Source organism: Pogona vitticeps, chromosome 4 (assembly GCF_051106095.1).
Source record: "Pogona vitticeps strain Pit_001003342236 chromosome 4, PviZW2.1, whole genome shotgun sequence".
In the NCBI taxonomy this organism is placed as follows: domain Eukaryota; kingdom Metazoa; phylum Chordata; class Lepidosauria; order Squamata; family Agamidae; genus Pogona; species Pogona vitticeps.
Window position 1 is genome coordinate 56,540,071 of NC_135786.1, and position 20,585 is coordinate 56,560,655.

The 20,585-nt window shown below is 39.7% G+C and overlaps 1 protein-coding gene across 9 annotated transcripts in view; it reads left to right on the forward strand.

The window, feature by feature from the left end:
• The window catches only part of FKBP5 (FKBP prolyl isomerase 5), a 73,243-nt gene that overhangs the window by 6,954 nt on the left and 45,704 nt on the right, over nucleotides 1-20,585 (forward strand). The window contains exon 2 of one of the 9 annotated variants that reach the window (XM_020795074.3): nucleotides 15,235-15,338. The exons of the other annotated variants lie outside the window; for them this stretch is intronic. The gene's annotated coding sequence lies outside the window, so the exon portion shown is untranslated. The remainder of the gene's footprint in view (nucleotides 1-15,234; nucleotides 15,339-20,585) is intronic. 9 annotated transcript variants of the gene reach the window in all.

The window sequence follows — 20,585 nt, forward strand, 5'->3', positions numbered from 1 at the left end:
CTCTCTATGAGCCTGCCCAGGCATTATGATCATCAGGCCTTTTTCTTGGTCCCACCACCTTTACAGGTGCATTTCATGGGGACACGGGAGAGAGCCTTCTCTGTCACTGCTCCCAGGCACCTGATCTTTGGTGTCCTTCCACAAAGGCAAAGACCTTTCTCTGCAGGCAGGCTTATCCTTAATAACTGATGGTCTGAGAGGGATTTTTAAATGGATTGTTGTACTCTGTGGTTTTAAATGTGTTTACTTGATTTTACTTACTGGTTTTAATATCATAGAGGGACGTGGTGGCGCTGCGGGCTAAACCGCAGAAGCCTGTGCTGCAGGGTCAGAAGACCAAGCAGTCGTAAGATCGAATCCATGCGATAGAGTGAGCTCCCGTCGCTTGTCCCAGCTCCCGCCAACCTAGCGGTTCGAAAGCATGCAAATGCAAGTAGATAAATAGGGACCACTTCGGTGGGAAGGTAACAGCGTTCCATGTCTAAGTCGCACTGGCCATGTGACCATGGAAGATTGTCTTCAGACAAATGCTGGCTCTATGGCCTGGAAACGGGGATGAGCACCGCCCCCTAGAGTCGAACACGACTGGACAAAAATTGTCAAGGGGAACCTTTACCTTTACCTTACCTTTAATATCATACTTCTTTAATTGCTTTTAAAAATTTACTGTTTTTAGCTTTTGAATATTGTCTTTTTAATTATGTAAGCTATTTTGGGTAAGAAAGGTGCAATATAAACAAAGAATTTTATTTATTTGTTTGTATGTTTGCTTATTTGTTTATTTATCTATTTATTTAATTTATATACCACACAGTTAGTGAATTCACAGTACTCTGGGTGGGTGTACAAATAAGCAAAGCCACACAACTCGCCCACACACTTTATTCCCATAAAAATATAATGGCGATATATAACTCTTGAGTTTGGTAATCTACAGAAACCTGAGGTTCAAATATCAAGATTAACATCATTCGAGGATAAAATGACTTTAAAGTCTGCCCTGAAAGGGTGCCCACTGTCAGCCTTGAGCATTGCTCCTTTCCAGGCCTGCCAAAATGGCCACTTTAGCACAGCTTGGGCCAGCATCCCCCGCAACTGCATAACTTTTTGGCCAGACTCCACAGAAGGAGCAGCCCTGAGATCTCACACCAAGGCAGGAGAAATCACTTTCAGCCAATGGGAGGTGCAGTTTGAACAGGAAGAACCCCTCTGATGGCTCAACACCTCCATGACATCTTGCCTGGGAACTCCACCTAGTACTTCAAAGGATTTGGAGACTGTATTTCTGTGAATACATCATAAAATAGCATTTTTCTTCTTCTTTTTTGCTGCATTTCATTGTTCGCTCATATTAAACTTGTGATCTATAACAATTCCAGGATCTTTTCCACTTGTAGTATTGCTGAGCCAAGTATCCCCCATCTTTTAACTGTATGTTTGGTGTTTTCCCCCCTAAGTGTAGAACCTTGTACTTATCCCTGTTTTTCATCCCAGTGCTCAAGCCTGTCAAGACCTTTCTAAATTTGGTCTCTGTCTTCCATGGTATTTTATGTTCTGCAAATTCCATAAGCATTCCCTGTGCCCCCTCATCCAAGTCATTAATAAAAATGTTGGAGAGCACTATGCCAAGAACTGAGTCTTGAGCTACTCCACTTGCTACTTCCTCCCAGTTTGAGAAGGAGCCATTGATAAGCATTCTGTAGTACAATTCTGTAACCAACTCTGTATCCACCTGATAGTTGTTCTATCCAACCCACACCTAACACCATTCCTGTAATTCTTTGCTACCTGTTTGTACTCTTACTTTATGGCATGGCCTTCCTTCCACTTTCTATATGTATCCTTGTTGTTTTCAGCTCGTCTCTGAGCTTTTTGTGAAGCTGCATTGTATTTTTTGCTGTCTTCTGCCTTTTATTCTTGTTGAAATTGTTTGTAGTTGTCCCTTTAGAATTTCGTTTTAAAGAAACTCACCACATATGTTGGATTCCTTTTCTTGTTAGGATCTCCTGCCATGGGACCTTATTTATCATTGTTCTGAGTTTATTCAATTGGCTACCCTAAAATCCAGCATACACATTCAGCTACACTCCACTTTTGCTTCTTTTGAAATCAAGAATCCTGCATAATATGGTCACTCTCCCCCAGACTTCCCCTTACTGCCACCTCCTTTACCAAGTCATTTTTAGTGGTTAGAATCAAGCCAACAGTTAATCTTCTAGATTTTTCCTCCACTTTTTGTAGGAGAAAATTATCAGCAACACAAGCCAGGAATTTCTTGGAAGGGCCGTATTTGGCAGAATTTGTTTCCCAACAGATATCTGGATAATTGAAATCTTCCATTACTACTATATTGTGTCTCTTGAAATTCTTGCAGTTTGTCTTTCAAAGGTTTTATCTGCATCTTCTCCTTGATTGAGCAGTTGGTGGTAGACTCCAGCTTAACATATTACTTTTATTTTTTCACCCCACTTACATTATTCTAGATACTCTCAATGGGATAACCAACTCATTGTCCTGTATTTCTATGCAGGTTCCTTCCTTCCTTCCTTCCTTTCTTCCTTCCTTCCTTCCTTCCTTCCTTCCTTCCTTCCTTCCTTCCTTCCTTCCTTCCTTCCTTCCTTCCTTCCTTCCTTCCTTCCTTCCTTCCTTCCTTCCAACAGTTTATATCCGTCAGTTGCCATATGCCTTGGGAGTCACCCTACCGTTTCAGTTATCTCTATCAAGTCACATTTGCCCTCCTGAATTAAGATTTCTAGTTCTTCTGGTTTGGTTCCCGTACTCTTGGCATTCATATATAGACACAGGAGATTGTGTGATTTGTGGCATGCTTTCCTTCTTACGTATTTATGAAGACTATTACTGGGCCCCATTACAGCTGCTTGCTTTGTTCCTCTTATTGTGCATGAGCCTTCATCTCTCTTTAGCTCCAAGTGTGCATCTCCTGATAAAGCACATTTTCCCCAATCTTTGTGAAATATACTTGTCAGCAGTCCATCTTCCAGCCTGTGGTCCCAAAATCCAAATCCCTCATGTCAGTACTCACTGTGTGCATTCACACAAATTGTGTACATTTTTTAATTTGTTTGTTTGTTTGTTTGTTTGTTTGTTTACAGTATTTTTAGCCGCACCATTACCAATGGCTTAATTTACTGTTAATTTTGCTAGAAATCTTCCAATGTACCATGCCTCATTGTAGAACAAGGGAGTGGTTGCTCTTTATGAAAATCATGCAGGTCAACATGCGATTGAAGTTGAATAAAATGGTTTTAATAAACTGTTGCTTAATGTACTTCGAAGGCTTTCACGGCCGGGATCTAATGGTTGTTGTGGTTTTTTCGGGCTCTTTGGCTGTGTTCTGAAGGTTGTTCTTCCTAACTTTTCGCCAGTCTCTGTAGCCGGCATCTTCAGAGCACAGAGTGGTGTCCTCTGAAGATGCCGGCCACAGAGACTGGAGAAACGTTAGGAAGAAAAACCTTCAGAACACGGCCAAAGAGCCCGAAAAACCCACAACAACCAAACTGTTGCTTAATTTTGATTCCTGTAACTGGTGGTTCTTTGTCTAACTCAGGTGGATTACTCACAGATTGATAGGGGCAAAATGTTGGTCTTTATGACAAACAAATAATACAAAGAAGATCACCCAGTTTTGAGGAAAAAGAACAAATGAAACCCGCATCACCATTTCCCAGTGCAGGAATATTTTCCCATATGCACAAAAGCAGTCATTCATTCATTCAATACCTGAAAAAGCAAAAGGTAAACAACCTGGGACCTGTGAGTGGTGATTACTACACTGTAATGGCTGTAGTATTAAAACACAAAGTTAAAACTATTCATATGCTTCCGGGATGGGGAATTCGTTACTTTCTACATGCTGTTGCACTGCAATTCCTATCAGCTCTAACTATCATTGCCAACAACAAGGGGTAAAGTTGTCCTGTAGCATCTGCAAAGCCATAGGTTCACCATTCCCAATTTAAGCTGTCAAGAAAGACAGACTTAGGTTAACTTTTCACATTCGATTTTCTCTAAATAAAGGTATGCACTGATTGCTTGATAAAGTCACATGCTGACTGAGAATTTACTTTCTGCAAAAAGCTATTTTAATGATACACAATTGTATAATAATATGCCAAATCTAAATTTGCAACATTTACATTGCAGGCTAAAGTTAATCTCACGTTCTTACTGAAACATAAGATTAACGTGGTAGATAAAATTAGTTATGTATAAGATGCATACACACAACACAGAAACAAGGATTCTAATGATTCTGAATGTCTTGTGCCTAGGAGGGCTAGTGCCAGGCAGCTAAGGGTGTGACTATACTGGCGTTGATTCCGAGCAATTAGGCTTTGTTGTGACTTGGTTTATAGCCTATTTTATGCTTCTATTCTGATTAGGGGATCACTCAAAGACTGTGGATTGTTTTGGTGCCAGTGTCCACACTGGCCCCTCAATCCAGTGTGGTTTGATCCTGTACTCTTCCTTTGATCCCATACTCAGCTCTTTTTTAATGGTTCATTGTAAAGCCAGTGGGCTCTTTAAAGTGTTGCATAGTGTTAGGGAAATGGATAGTTTGCCAAAGTTCTCCAGAAGTACACATGTGTGCCACAGAAATACAGTAGTGTGTTGCAGTTTTGTCAGGGTTGTTTCTATTTCACACTGATTTTTATCTTTTTCTTTTGTTCGTGCAGAGGTGACCTAGTGCTAAACTAATATATAAATGCAGTGATAAGGTGATCCTTGCTAAACTTGGTAGTTTGTCTTTTTAAAAAAATGAAAACTATTTCTGGGCAACTAGGAAGAAAGTTCAGGCTCCAAAACATCATGTTCAGCTTCGTATTTCACCAGAATACCACTCCCTATTGTTTTGGAGAACAAAACAACTGATCACATGGAGAACGCACCATTCAAATAGCTCCAACTTGAAAAAAGTAGAAAACTCCAGTGGAAGGGCAAAAAACTCTGCTTTGGAAGCAGAAAGGGTTTGTCTGATTTAAATTGGCCTTTGTAACATATGATCTCTTTTTTTTAAGTGAAGACATCCATTTTACTTCCACAGCAAATCCAATACTACTCACCCATGTAGTCACAGCCTAACAGAGGCTTTCAGGTAACTCAGGTACTTGAGAGCCAAAGACAGAATCTAAGAATAGTTCGAAGTCAGGCCAGTTCAGTAGTCACCAAAAGAGAAGGCTGAGTCCAGGAAGTGTTGCTGATCTTGTCCAAAATGTCATACACAGCCAGGGATCAGGAAACAAGAGTGAGGATATCTCCAGCAAAATTTCTACTTCCAGCCTAAGGTTAATATAGCAGAACTGCTGGAGCCCTCCAAGAGTTCAGCTATATACATTTACCCAGTTGAGAAAGGAATTGAACTGCAAGGTTCAGCCATATTTCAGTCTGGTTTTTGTTAGCAATCCCCACATCTATGAAGCTGCTGGATGCACTGGAATCCAGCATAACAGTATTCAGCAAAGGCAGCTGGTTAAGATAGCATAGCTGGATGTAGGAGAACATATGTTGTTAAGGAGCCAGACTGAGTGATGAAACAATTGCCATGCTTCCATCCCAAACCCTTTGCGCAAATATCTGATTTATCCCAGATATTTGGCAGCTCCTCAACTCCTGATTGGTTCAAAATTGGGAAAGGAGTACGACAAGGTTGTATATTGTCCCCCAGCTTATTCAACTTATATGCAGAATACATCATGCGGAAGGCTGGACTGGAGGAATCCCAAGCCGGAATTAAGATTGCTGGAAGAAATATCAACAACCTCCGATATGCAGATGACACCACTCTGATGGCAGAAAGTGAGGAGGAATTAAAGAACCTTGTAATGAGGGTGAAAGAGGAGAGTGCAAAAAACGGTCTGAAACTCAACATCAAAAAAACTAAGATCATGGCCACTGGTCCCATCACCTCCTGGGAAATAGAAGGGGAAGATATGGAGGCAGTGACAGATTTTATTTTCCTGGGCTCCATGATCACTGCAGATGGAGACAGCAGCCTTGAAATTAAAAGACGCCTGCTTCTTGGGAGGAAAGCGACGACAAATCTTGACAGCATCTTAAAAAGCAGAGACATTACCTTGCCAACAAAAGTCCGAATAGTCAAAGCTATGGTTTTTCCTGTCGTGATGTGTGGAAGTGAGAGCTGGACCATAAAGAAAGCAGACCGCCGAAGAATTGATGCCTTTGAATTGTGGTGCTGGAGGAGACTCTTGAGAATCCCCTGGACTGCAAGGAGAACAAACCTATCAATTCTAAAGGAAATCAACCCTGAGTGCTCACTGGAAGGACAGATCCTGAAGCTGAGGCTCCAATACTTTGGCCATCTCATGAGAAGAGAGGACTCCCTGGAAAAGACCTTAATGTTGGGAAAGTGTGAAGGCAAGAGGAGAAGGGGACGACAGAGGATGAGATGGTTGGACAGTGTCACCGAAGCAACCAACATGAATCTGACCCAACTCCGGGAGGCAGTGGAAGATAGGAGGGCCTGGCGTGCTCTGGTCCATGGGGTCACGAAGAGTCGGACACGACTAAACGACTAAACGACGACAACTCCTGAAAGCCCAGGATCTGCAGAATCGTGTAATTCTTCCTCCATGTCAGGATCAAGGGGTTCCAACTCATCCTTGCTGGAGGATTTGTCCAGCATAGTTTTGACTTCGATGTATGTACATAAAATACTGTGGGGCACCTGAAGAAAAAATGGGTAAACCATTATCAACCAAGAGTGAGTTGCTAATTTTGCTCCAGCAGCCACACCTTTGATCCACTAAATGGGGGGGGGTGCACTCCCTGAATTTTGGGATGCTACATCCCCACACATCTCTGTGTATGGGTCACCTATGTTTTCTATTACCCTGGAGGATTTTCTGGTTCTTTTGGAAGACCTATGGGAAATTGCTCTTTGTTGTATATTAATCTTCTCTGTTCACACTGGAATTTATATTCCTCCTGGATGAACTCATAATTTTGTTTCATATCCTCTGACTAAACTCAATTCTGCAATTTGCTTAATTCTGAAATAATTGTATGTAACTTAGTTTACCAAAAAACCAGGAATATTTATTTTCCATTCGCTGGGAGTATATTACAGTATTTTACATGCCAAGTACCAACCTTTTAGGTAGAAATTTCTAGGCAGCAGTTCAACAAGTGGATGATCTTTCAAATCCAGTTTTCTCTTCAATATTTTGATGTGTTATTGGACCAAGAATTGAGGGAGTCAGGAAGAGTGTGACTGTATCATATTACATGAAGTGACTAAGTCAAGTTCCATTTGATATATCCAGCCATTCCAGCTTTAGAAGTTTCTTTGTCTCTGGATTTAAAAGAGATTCTAATTCAGTAGATAAATCTTCTTGATTTATTTATCATTTTCTTTTCTAGAACACATGGGATTTGTGATTCAATTTTTCTGATGTGCACTTGTGTGCTATTGAATACTGTTGTGCTTGTTGCTAAGCATGAAGTCTCAATGAATGGAATCAACTTGCTTTTGAGTTTAAAATGTAAATTGGAAGAAAAATATTTATATATGTTGATTTTGTGCATATGTACCTGCCATTAAATGGATGTGGTGGTGCTGCGGGTTAAACCGCAGAGCCTCTGGGCTGCAAGGTCGTAAGATCAGCAGTTCGGATCCATGCGGCAGTATGAGCTCCCGTCACTTGTCCCAGCTCCTGCCAACTTAGCAGTTCGAAAGCATGTAAAAATGCAAGTAGATAAATAGATGTCACCACAGTGGGAAGGTAACAGTGTTCTGTGTCTAGTCGCGCTGGCCACATGACCATGGAAACTGTCTACGGACAAACACTGGCTCTACAACTTGGAAACGGGGATGAGCACCGCCCCCTAGAGTCAGATACAACTGCATCTTTGTCAAGGGGAACCTTAACCTTTACCTTTTTATCTGCTATTAACCATTACTGATTTAAACCAATCTTACTCCCAAGGAAGTTTGCATAGGAATGGAACCATATAGTGTCTGGTCTTTTAGTCATGCTCAGCGGCTCAGTGCCAACGAAACTCTTTCAATTCAAAGTCAGATGAGTTTCTTCTTCTCATTATGTTGTAAGGGAATTTCTTTCCTCTCCACATGTAGCCACAGTTCTAGGAATAGGTTGGTTCATAATCTTGTGCAGTAATTGTGAGACATGCTGCTTAAAAATTTAAGAATCATTCTATTGGAAACATTGGTTTCATACTACAGATGGTTTTGAATGATAGTGCCACTAGGTGGAGTTGGGGCAGTTTAAAATTCCAAATTGCTTGTGTAATTTATTACACTTGACAGGGAAACAGGAAAAAACTACTGGGAAGAAAGCCATAAAGTTATTTAACCTTTTGTAACAGATCATAATGTTAGAGATAGTGCCTGGAAGTTGTAAAAATCTAGAAGTACAGTTTATTATTGGTGAAGTTTATCTAATGAATGGTTTGTTTCAGTAAGTCTTGTCCAAAGCTAAAACTGTTCTTTGAAAATATTAATACGAATTCATTGAATTGATTCTTTCTGTTCCTGTGGTATTTTGTTTTGTTGTTTTCTTATTAGCCTTTGAGTTGCTACATGGATTATATATATTACTTTATAGTGTTGCTGCTCAAAAACAAAATCAAGCAGATGGTTACTGAATTCTTATTTAATACAGCATCTGATTGTCCTTCTGAATCTCTTCAGCATGTGTATATTATTTTTATTATTTATTTATTTTATTTATATCCCGCCTATCTAATCGATAGACCACTCTAGGCGGCTTATTCAGGTGATTTTTCAAGCTCTGAAACACTTCTACTGCCACAAACATTAGTAGCTCCAATTGACCCTATTTTTATAAATCCCAATCAGCAGTGTTTTCTCTTCCTCTTCACAACTGAAAGCTCTAGCTGTTTTTGTCCCAGGGAAATTTGATGTTGTTCACTCTGCAGCCCACAGGGGAATTGATTTTTAATGCTCCATTTCTGCATTTTATTGAGAGTGTGTGAAGTTATCTTCTTCCTTGGCTTGTTCCGCAGCCTAGTTTCTTAGGAGGAAATGCACTGTCTGAATTCAGCCTATTATTTTGAGATACTTCTCATGAGCAAATCTGATGGCAAATAAAGGGACACCACCTACTGGTTAAACAGAAGGTTAGAGCACTTCCCAGCCAGCATTCTTATTAGGAGTGCTTCAGCAACAAGCTGTAGCTTTGCTCAGATTCAGAACAAAATTATTGGGTGGAAAAGGCTTTAATGCAGTCTTGTCCAACCCGCGGTCCGAGGGCCGCATGCGGCCCAGGTCAGCTCGTAATGCGGCCCAGTGCAATTTTTTATTTTTAAAGAAATTCCAAAGTTTCAAGTTACACTGCCGGCGCTTGTGGCCAGAATGCAGCTGGGGCACATCACAACGGTGGGGGAGGGAAGGAAGGAAGGAGTGGGAGGGGAGGGGACAGGGAGGCTGCGTGACTGCATTGTGCCATCCCTGTCAATAGGTGGACACCCTCCCGGCCCCATAAAGCCGCCGGAGTCGAAGCTGGCAGCCTCTGCTGTCTGAGATTGCAGCTGCCGGTAAGTGCGCTTGGAGCGGGGCTGCGGAGGATGGCTAGGGCTGCCCCCCATGCGGCCCAAACCAAATGTATGTGCGGCCCAAACCAAATTTTCATTTTCTAATGTGGCCCAGGGAAGGTGAAAGGTTGGACACCCCTGCTTTCATGTCTTTCCTCAGATAACACATAGTAGCCTTTCCTTCCACTGGGCGTACTCTTTCCTTTATGATTATAGCTCATTGCAGAGGAATATTCCATGAGGTGGACGCAGCATGAAAGATTGCTCACCCTTCCTTCTCAGTGAAGGGATCTGAATGGTGAGAACATACCCTACCAATGTTGCTGCTGTGTTTATAAAACTATATATTTCTATTACACATTTTTAAATATAGGAATGGCAATAACAGATGTAAAAATCATGCAGACAATAGTACATTTCTTATAGTGCAATTCATTTTTGTGTAGTTTACAAACTGACTGTTATAAAATGATAAACTTTACAGTCACACAGTTTGCTTACGTGTTTGTTGTTTCTTGAAAGTTACCTGAGAGTACTGTATGTCTTTCTGTAGTTTGCCATGTGAATTTCGATATCTTATATTTTTCTATCTTTTTAACTATATTGTCCAAATTGGTACCAAACAGATATGAAAATCTCAGTTCCTATTAATTCAATCTCTCTCCTGATACCCCTCCCCTGCATCTGGCATTTCAAGGTACATTCCTTTTAAGCCTGGAAATTATACATCACCATCATAGCTTGTAACATGTGATGGACTTTTCCTCCAGGAATCTGTCCAATCCCCTTTTAAGTTATCTAGGCCAGATGCCATCACTACATCCTGTGGCAAGAAGTTCCACAGACTAACAGCACACTGGGTAAAGAAATATTTTCTTTTGTCAGTTTTCAGTCTCCCAACACTCAATTTGAGTGGGTGTCCCCTGGTTCTAGTATTGCATGAGAGGAAAAGAGCCCTACCTCTTGTAGAAGATTTATGAGCCTCCCTTGAGGTGGCCATCCAGAGGATTCTGAACAGGAATGATCTTGTGGGTCGGGCGTGTGACATTAAGGAAAGATGGTCCAACATGGGCCCAAACTATGGAGGGCTTTATATGGAAGTGCAAAATCTTGAACCTGATCCGGGACGCAATGGGCAACCAGTGAAGGTGAACCATAACTGGAGCAATATAGTCAAATTTACTCGCACCCACCACTAGTCTGGCCACTGCATTCTGGACCCACTGAAGTCTACAGATCAGGCTCAGGGAAAGCATTGAATCCAGACCAGAATGGATCAAGGCAGTCCTGTTCCTCTAGGCATGTCTGCTGCCTTCACCCTCTCAATCACCTTGCCCAAGAATGATATATTAGCGATTGGACAGAAATTATTAAGGTGGTCTGATGCTAACTGAGGGCATTTGATGATGGGTCAGACAATGTTTTTTTTTTTTTTAATGGGAGGGAAGAATTCCCCCCCTCAGCAATAAATTAACAATGTTCATGACCCAATCTATCATAGCCCCCTTCATGGCTCTAATCAGCCATGCTGGGCAAGGAGGCAGCTAGCTATCGCCCTGTACAGATAAATTTACATGGATTGCTCCATTACTCTGTCCCACTGCCATCTATTCAACTGGAGCCAGCTTTTTGATTAGTACAGTGGTGCCTCACATTACGATGTTAATTCATTCCAGCGAAATCGCTGTAGAATGAAAACATCGTAAAACGAAATTAAAAAGCCATCGAAACGCATTAAAACCTGTTTAATGCGTTCCAGTGGGCTTAAAGCTCAACGTCTAGTGAAGATCCTCCATAGGGTGGCCATTTTCGCTGCCTGTCTTGCGAGGAATCCGTCCCTAAACACAGCAGGGAGCCATTTTATTTACCCGGTGGCCATTTTGAAACCGCCGATCAGCTGTTGGAAAATCATCGTTTTATGAAGAATCAGTTCCCGAAGCAGGGAACCGATCATTGCAAAGCGAAATTCCCCCATAGGAAACAGCGTTTTGCGATCACAAAAGTGATTGCAAAAAGTTCATCGTAATACGATTTTGTCGTTAAACGAAGTGATCGTAATGTGAGGCACCACTGTATACTGTATTCAGATGCTTGTAGTGAGTTGGCTTGCCTTCTAATACTGACTAAAGGAAGGAATGCACCATGTCTATAATAGTGATGACATTTGTAAATAATTTCACAATTGGCAGGTACCATCAGTGTGCTGATAACATGACATTTTTCTTGTCCTGGTAGAGCAGATATTAATATATCCTGAAAGAGACATTTCAGAAAGGGAAATTCCATCATTAGACAATAGGCTTTTCAAATGAATCATACTGCTACATTTATAGAAAACAGGCATTTGGAAGATGTCATAAAAGAGATCTGAGCTTTTTGTAGATCAGGTACACCTAAATTACAGAAGAAGATAATTTGCTTCATTCTCATACCTATTCATTAATATTCTGTAGCATCTAGAAAATTAGATTATTTAGTAGGAACATGTGATCTGTGATGCTGAATTTAACAAAACAAAATGTGGTGATTTATCAAATCTGAAAGCCAATATGACATCAATATTACTTAAAGTAGCAGTTGAAAAAAATTGACCTGTCTCTTTTGAAAACAGGCATAAGACACTGACATAGGAGGCACAATAGCTAGCAGCAAGAATCCTATTACATTCTGAAGCCATTTTATTCCAGTCACAATAATGCATATTATCTTTGCCGACTCAGGCCATGGTCACGCCAACAAAATGTTTTCCAGTCCTTCCTTTTTGATTTTGCAATTAAAATTTGTGGTCACATAATATATAGCGAATCATTTACCTGACAAGTGTGCTAACTGCGGATCCTTTTTTGTTGTGGATCTTTTTAAAGAAGTTGTATTGCTGCATGTGTGAATGAATCTTATTGCAACTTTTTTGAACTACTGTCACTATGCAAATCCTTTTAAAATGTATTTAGTTTTTTTAAAAAAATATTTCTGTGGCATTTGTGTCAATGCCTTGGTTAACTTCTATCAAATGGTCTCAACAAGAAGCTCTAGGCGCTTATTTAATTGGAAGGAAATGACTCGGTAACCCAAAAACACATTGGGATGCACATCCTGGAATAAATGCCTCGTGACCTCAAAGAACGACTGGAATGCGATTAAAAATTGTGTAACCACAGGGGGACATTTTGCTGGTGTGACAGTGGCTTCATACTGTGTTTAGGCTGCTGTTTCTTACAAGGAGGACATTCATACTTTAACTTTCTCATCTGAAAAACTGCTTGGACATATAAAAACTTATGAAACATTAAAATCAGTTAGTCTTGAAAGTGCTACAAGACTTCTGATTTTACATTACCACCTCATCTTAAGTACACAAGCAGTACTTAAATTTAAATGACAGCATGCATATTTTTTTCTGAGCTTCATTACTTAGGTGACTCTTGAAGGCTGGTGACCTAGGTTGATCCTTAACAGGTTGTGCTGGGATTTATTCCCCTTTCATTTTAATTTGCAAACATACGTACTTCTGACTTCATGCCTAGAGAGTCCTGCAGGTATATAAAAACCACAGGTTATTTGGATTCACACTTGGCATTTAGCAGCTAAGATCAAACCAGCCTAGCCCTTTTCTGTGTCCATCTGTAACTTTTTGGCTCAGCAGTGAGGCTACTGGGTTTTTTTTAGAGCTGAACTGGGTCAGTGGGGCCATATGAAGGCAGATGAGGGAATAGGGATACTGCCTGTGCTGGATGGGGTTACACTCCCCCTGAAAACGCAGGTGCGCATCTTGGTTGTACTCCTGGATTCATCCCTAAGCTTAGATGCCCAGGTCTCGGTGGTGACCAGGAGTGCTTTTGCACAGCTAAAGCTGGTGCGCCAGCTGCGCCGGTTCCTTTAGATGTTGGATTTAGCTACAGTGACACATGCCTTAGTTACATCCCATTTGGATTACTGTAACACACTCTATGTGGGGCTGCCTTTGAAGACGGTTTGGAAACTTCAGCTGGTGAAAAACTCTGGAGTCAGTCTACTGACTGGGGCCAGCCATAGGGAGCATATAACACACCTGCTACAAGAGCTTCACTGGCTACCAGTCCGTTTCAGGGCCCAATTCAAAGTGCTGGTCATTACCTATAAAGCCCTATACAGCTTGGGTCCAGTCTACCTAAACGACTGTTTCTATACAGTGGTGCCCCGCATAGCGACGTTAATCCATTCCGGATTAATCGTCGCTATCCGGAAACATCGCAATGCAGGGGGGGGGACCCCATAGAAACGCATTAAACTTCGTTTAATGCGTTCCTTTGGGGCGAAAACTCACCGTTATGCGAAGATCCTCCATAGCACCGCCATTTTCGCCGCCTCGGTAAGCAAGGAAATCACGCGAAAATGGTTGTGGCAGCCATTTTGGGCACCCGGTGGCCATTTTGGAACCGCCGATCAGCTGTTCCGCAAACATTGCAATGCGAAGATTGGTAAGTGAAACGCTTACCGATCATTCCAATGCGATGTTAGGCTATTAAAACATCGCAATGCGATCGCATTAGTGATCCAAAAAAATAGATCGCTATGCGGATTCGTCGTTAAACAGTGCGCTCGTTATGCGAGGCACCACTATATGTGCCTTCTCGGTGATTAAGATCAGCAGAGGAGGCCGTCTTCTCGGTCCCACTGCCAGCTCAAGTGCAGCTGATGGGGACACGGGAGAGGGCCTTCTCTGTCAAAGCTCCCATGCTGTGGAAAGCTCTCCCTCGGGAGATCAAGGTGGCCCCTTCCCTGTTATCCTTCTGAAAAAAGCTAAAGATCCATCTCTTCAGGCAGGCTTTTAACAATTACAACCGAATCCATGAACCCTATTTTAGCAGATAATTTTAATCTTTTCCATGTTTTTATGTTTTAATGTTTTAATTCCATTTAAAATCATATATTGTTTAATTTGCCTTTTAATATTTTACTTATTGTGTTTTTAATTGTGTGAATTTTAATATTGTGAGCCGCTTTGGGTCCCTGTTGCAAGAAATGCAGCAGCGTCGTCGTCCGTCGTCGTCGTCGTCGTCGTCGTCGTAGTAGTAACAACAACAACAACAACAACAACAACAACAACAACAACAACAACAATGTGCAGAGAAGAATCACTTTAATTGAGATCAGACCTGGTGAAGCAACCCTTTTCAACACAATCCTTCTTACCTGTCTAATTGCACCCTTAGTTTCAAAAATGTGGAGATAAATCCTTAGAAGCTCTGTTTACTTGTGGTTCTTTTCAGTGTATTCTTATTTTCTGAGTTTTAAAATAACACCTAAATTGGGATATAAGTAGGATAAAATTTTCTTAGAAGCATTGGTTGTTGTTTTTAAATGTGGATTATAAAACAACGTGAATCTCTGTGTGAAAAAGACTGAATAATGCTGTAACAGACTTTAGCAACCAATTTAACTTTTGATTGAACCGGAGCCAAAGGTGCTTTTAACTCATGTTCAGTTAAAGAATTGTAGAAGATCTGTAAAAGATTTAAAGCCAAAAACCCAATATTTGGGGCAATATATGCCTGGGACTGCAGTTTGGAGATGTTTTCGTATCTTCCTAATTTTGAAGAAATTCCAGGAAGAACACAATGTGCCTTTTTTTCATAGTGAGTCAGGTATTGAAATAACTGACTAATGTGGTAACAGAGTGCTAAATATATTTCTTTGCAGAACAGAATGGCTGAGCTTGCCAAGAAGTCCCTTATTTAAGGGCAGCTGTGAAGACAACAAAATTGTTAACTATAATTCTTGTTCTAATGTGTGATAATCTCAAGGTATGTATTCCAGAATACTAAATGTCTCTGTCAGATCAAAGAAAGGTTGGTTGTATTAATGATATATGTGAATTTTTTGTATGCCAGTGGACTAAAAGCCCATTTGATTTCTCTACAGTATACGTTCCAAGATGGATTGAATATGTGCACTCTATACATTGTGTGTTTACTACTGTGTGAGGATGTTGCCTGGTTTTTCTTAGTTAGTGCTCATTCCTGAGTAGTAATATGGTGTTTGTTTGTTTGTTTGTTTGTTTGTTTGTTTATTTATTTATTTATTTATTTATTTATTTATTTATTTATTTATTTATTTATTTATTTATTTATTTGATTTATATCCCGCCCATCTGGTATATTTATACCACTCTGAGCGGCTAACAACAGGATATTCCCTGGTGTTATACTTATTGCTTGTGTGGTGGCAAACCTGTTCTTATTTATGAATCAAATTTGCTGGAGTGCATCAAGAATGTTTACAAACATTTAACCAATTACCGGAAGCATTTCTATTAAATAAGCTCTATTTCTCCAGAGTTGAGATATTCAACAAGAATTGATTTGGGTGCTTTATGTAAACAATTCTAAACTGTTATGGAAGTAAAATGGATATCTCTAATTAGTTTAGCACTGGCTGTGTATTTGCATCTGAAGAACATATTCCAAGAGACATTTAACAGCACATTATGTACATTTTTGTATATGGTGATTGCCATGAAGGCAGGAATGTGTATATAATCTATACAGTCACTGTAAGTGGTTACAAATACAATGGCTTCCTGACTCATTTATTGATGGCTAAAACAAATGTAATAACCAGTCTCACACAATACTAGGGCCAGTATTCACTTTTTTCCACACAAAGATTAACTCCGTATGGGAAACATGCCAACAAGCAAAGCAACCCTGAGGCTTTAATGTGATCAACACTGTTCATGAATGTGCATGAATTCTTAATGGCTTAAGTAGCACAAGTGGCTTTGGTTTTGACCCCAGCTAGAAATCTGATTCAGTTTCTAAGAAGATTGTAAAGCTAACTTACTGGGTTTTTTTTCCATCTGTGTCTTTTTATGGGCCCATAGATCTTCATTTTTCTAATCCTTTCCTATGTATATTGGAAAAAACCACACAACTATTTAGGTACACTCAGGATTTTGGTTTATATTTCTCAAAGAGCAGTTGATGATGCCATCTGCTGAAATACTTTGGGAACTGAGGAGCCTTCTCAAAGTAGACTGAGATGTAGCCTAGGAATTGCTGATTTTAAGGGGGGGGGTGTCACAGGTCATGCTGTTGTCTTTAGGTATATCCTAAATAGGTTTTTGGATCATGGGCCATTTCTACAATTAAATTGGTTGGTAGTTGTGACTTGTAAAGTAATAAAAATTATTGAAAGATTTCCAGGCAATGCCATGTTGTTCCGTTGCAGCAAAGCAAATAAAAAGTCATGGCAATCTTCAGATGAATCTGAAAAAGTGAGCAAAAATCTACAAAAAACCTATGCCAAATAACATTTGTTAGTACAGTGATTCCCAACCTAGGGTCCCCAGATGTTCTTGGACTGAAACTCCCAGAAGCCTTCACCACTAGCTGTGAAGGCCAGGATTCCTGGGAGTTGTAATCCAAAAACAATTGGGGACTCAAGGTTGGGAACTACAGTACTGGCTTATAAGGTACCAGAAGACTGTTTATAGTTTAAATTGAGAGGAGAGTGCACAATGCATTTTCAGAATACTATTCTAAACTACCTGTTTCAAATGTAATGTTCACATACATAAATTGAAATGTTTTGAATAATATAGCTCTGGCTTTCTTATATTGTATACTGTGCTTTGAATTAGAGGAGATAAATTCTTTAAAATAAATTTTAAATATATGTGTAATTTTACTTTCCGAAGTAGCTATTAATATCTAAGCCTTTTTTTAAAAAAAGCACATCCCATCAGGGTTGGGAGGATATTTTTACTTCCATACTCAAATTCATTGATGAATGCTTATAATGAAGATATTTCTCTGAAACATCAAAAATATCCTAAATTAGAGCAGATTTCATTTGTAATGTCTGTTAGATTACTTCAATTTAAGATTTTGTCACCTTGGTGATTCTTAATGATTTTTCATTTTAAAAAAAGAATAGCATGATTCTCAATTTTATTTTGCCTTTCATTTTCATATTACAAATACTTCAGAGCATAGTTTTTCTGTGAAATTGCTAGCCCGTCTTTTGACAGTTTTCTTGCCATGGAAAAATGCAATTGTCACCCAAGATAGATATTAAATTTCATCAGAATTATATCTAACAATTTTCTTTTACTTGACAACCTTAGTTTTGGTGACAAGAGGAAAATAATTTTACTTATGAAACAATTCCTAGCAGAAATTTATTCTGACAGATATTCTGATAGTGTTTAAGAACTGCAGGTGGCAATCCTTATAGTTCCTGTTTTGTTATGGTATTGTTGGGTGGATAGTGCTGTGTTCTGATCTGTTTTTATCTGCGGGGGACAATTGGATAATTTACTGGCTTGTAATAATTACTAGTACAGTATAGTTAGTTTGTTGCTGCTGCTGCCACCGCTGCCGCTCTTATGTGCAGTTGTCTTTGCCAATTCATGCTAACCCTATGAATGAGTGATCTCCAAAAGGTCCTGTCTTCAACTGCCCTACTATTTCTTGTAAACTCAAGCATGTGGCTTCTTTTAGACAGTGAGTCCATCTCATACCTGGTCTTCCTCATTTCCTGCTCCCTTCCACCTTTCCCTTATGTCTTTTCCAGAGAATCCTGCCTTCTCATGATGTACCCAAAGTAGGACAGGCTCAGCTTCAACATTTTTGCTACCGGAGATAGTTCAGGCTTCATTTGATCTTTGTTGTTGTCCGACTCTTCATGACCCTTTTGGACCAGAGCATGCCAGGCCGTCCTGTCTTCCACTGCCTCCCAGAGTTGGGTCAAATTCATGCTGGTAGCTTCAATGACACTATCCAGCCATCTCGTCCTCTGATGTCCCCTTCTCCTCCTGCCTTCCTCTGTGTATTCTTGCCACCTCTTCTTGAGGTGTCGTGCTTCTGTTATTTCCCTACCATTTTTGTCCTTTATCATGTCCATCTTTGCACAAAATGTTCCTTTAATATTTCCTGTGTGTGTGTATAAAAATCTTACTGTAATATTTCCTATATTTTTATATATATACATGCACACATATGTGTGTGTGTGTGTGTGTGTGTGTGTAGACACACACACACACACACACACATAAAACTGGAGATTTTGTTTATTGGCAAAAAAAAAGGAACAATCAACTGAAGTCAAATTTAGAGCACTACCTAGTGGGTAAAGGAAGATGGTGAACAGTCCTGCAGGACTTTAAAGCTCACCAGTTTGTGATATTTAATGGTCTACCCACCCCTGGTTTTCGACTTTGAGGTAATGTTTTTGTGATGATAAATGTTGTTGCTATTCCATTTGCCTGTTAGTTTGTGTAATATTCATTAGGGCAGAAGAATACTCTGAAGTCATAGTAGCATAGTGTAAAGTTACACCTGCGAAATTTCAGTGGGAGTTACACCTAGGCAGTCTGCATCTCAGATTGTGCAACTTATTGCTCAACTGACTGCACAGTTGTACATCTGTAACTGTTTCCTTGGTGTGGTTTCCACTTTGGTGCAAATTTTGCAATGTTGTGTGCAAATTGAAGTTACACAGGTGTAGCAATTCAAAAGGTTTTGGCCAATGAATTTCTAAAATTGGGAAAAATCTAAGTGTGGAAATTGTCCATGTCTATGTTGCTGAACATTACATCCCTTCTTCCCCTTGACTTTGAGTTGTATGCATGCTTGTCCAAATGGCAAAGATGATAAACCAAGAACCAAAATTCATATGTGTTCCCTAATGGAGAAGTAAAACATACAAATGAGCTGTCTCCAGTGCTGTGTGAAAGGTTCTAAGGAATTTTTTCACATTGTTTGACAAAATAGACAAAAATGAATGACTTGGCTAAGAAGAAGAGAATGAGAGTATAAAATAGCTTTATGGAATAGGTTTATATGTCATCTATGAGACTGTCTAACCCAGAGATAATTTCCATGTAAGAAAAAAAATTGTACATGGCACTGCATGTGTTTGGATTTCATGGATATGTTTATTTTCTGCAAATACGCAGCTCAGAACATCACTGTGTCCAGATTAACTCAGAGGAAAGGAGCATGATTAAATTTTTATTGTGAATGATAGAAGGGAGTCAGTGAGCTAACCGAAAATGCAATATGAGACTTAAAAATATTGTGGACAGAATACCATAATATTACTGCTGTTTGAATTGGGAGAAGGTGGCCTGGCTGCCTTTTTAACATGCATACTTTTAACATAACATGGATGTTAACATAGAAAACATCCAGTTTTCTATCATATTTTCTCCTTGGTATATATGCTGTATTATAATTTTTCTACTACAATAGGCACTTAGGATTTATGCCCCTCTTCCTTGCAGCCCTCTCTGTCATTAAAAACTGATCCAGAGGTTTTCTATCCTGCCAGAGCAAGTTTTTAGGAAGTGAGGGGAGGGTGCTACAAGAGGAAGAGGGAATTATCTTCTCCTGCTTGTGCTTTGCAGAAACTGATCCTGAAGACACAGTGATGCAGTTAGATAGAGCCTATTGTTCTTTTTTTCTGTTCAAACAGGAAGAACTGATCTGGTTTTCAAAATTCTTTTTAATTACATATTTGTGTACTGAACTCTGATCACAGTAATCCAGAAAATAATCAATGTAAAATGCACTGATTACCACCTATAGCAATCTGGAGAAATGAAAATGTTAAAGAAGAGCCAGTATTTTCTATGAGTTATGCTAATCTGCTGTTGCATTTGTGAAACAAAACACATTCAAGAATTGAAATGGCTGAATACTTTGTATTCATAATCTGGGGTTAAGATAAAAATTGAAAATTTTACAAGATTTATTTTTACTTCAGTAAAACATTGTGAGAAGGTGTTCTGTATCTTTGGTTAATGACCAGAGTTGGTTCTTTGTTCAGTTGTTGTCAAATATTTTCTACAGTAGGATTGTCTGTTTTCACACTTCTTTTTTGTGCACCTTAGTTAAATTAAGTTTCTTATTTCTTTTCCAGTTAATGTTGTTTAACTATACTGTAGTTCACATACAGTGTGGAATAGCCTCCAGATGTTAGGCTGCGGACTTCAGAGAGGTTTTCAAAATGAGTATGTAACAGCACGCATGTTGCATTTTTAGTTC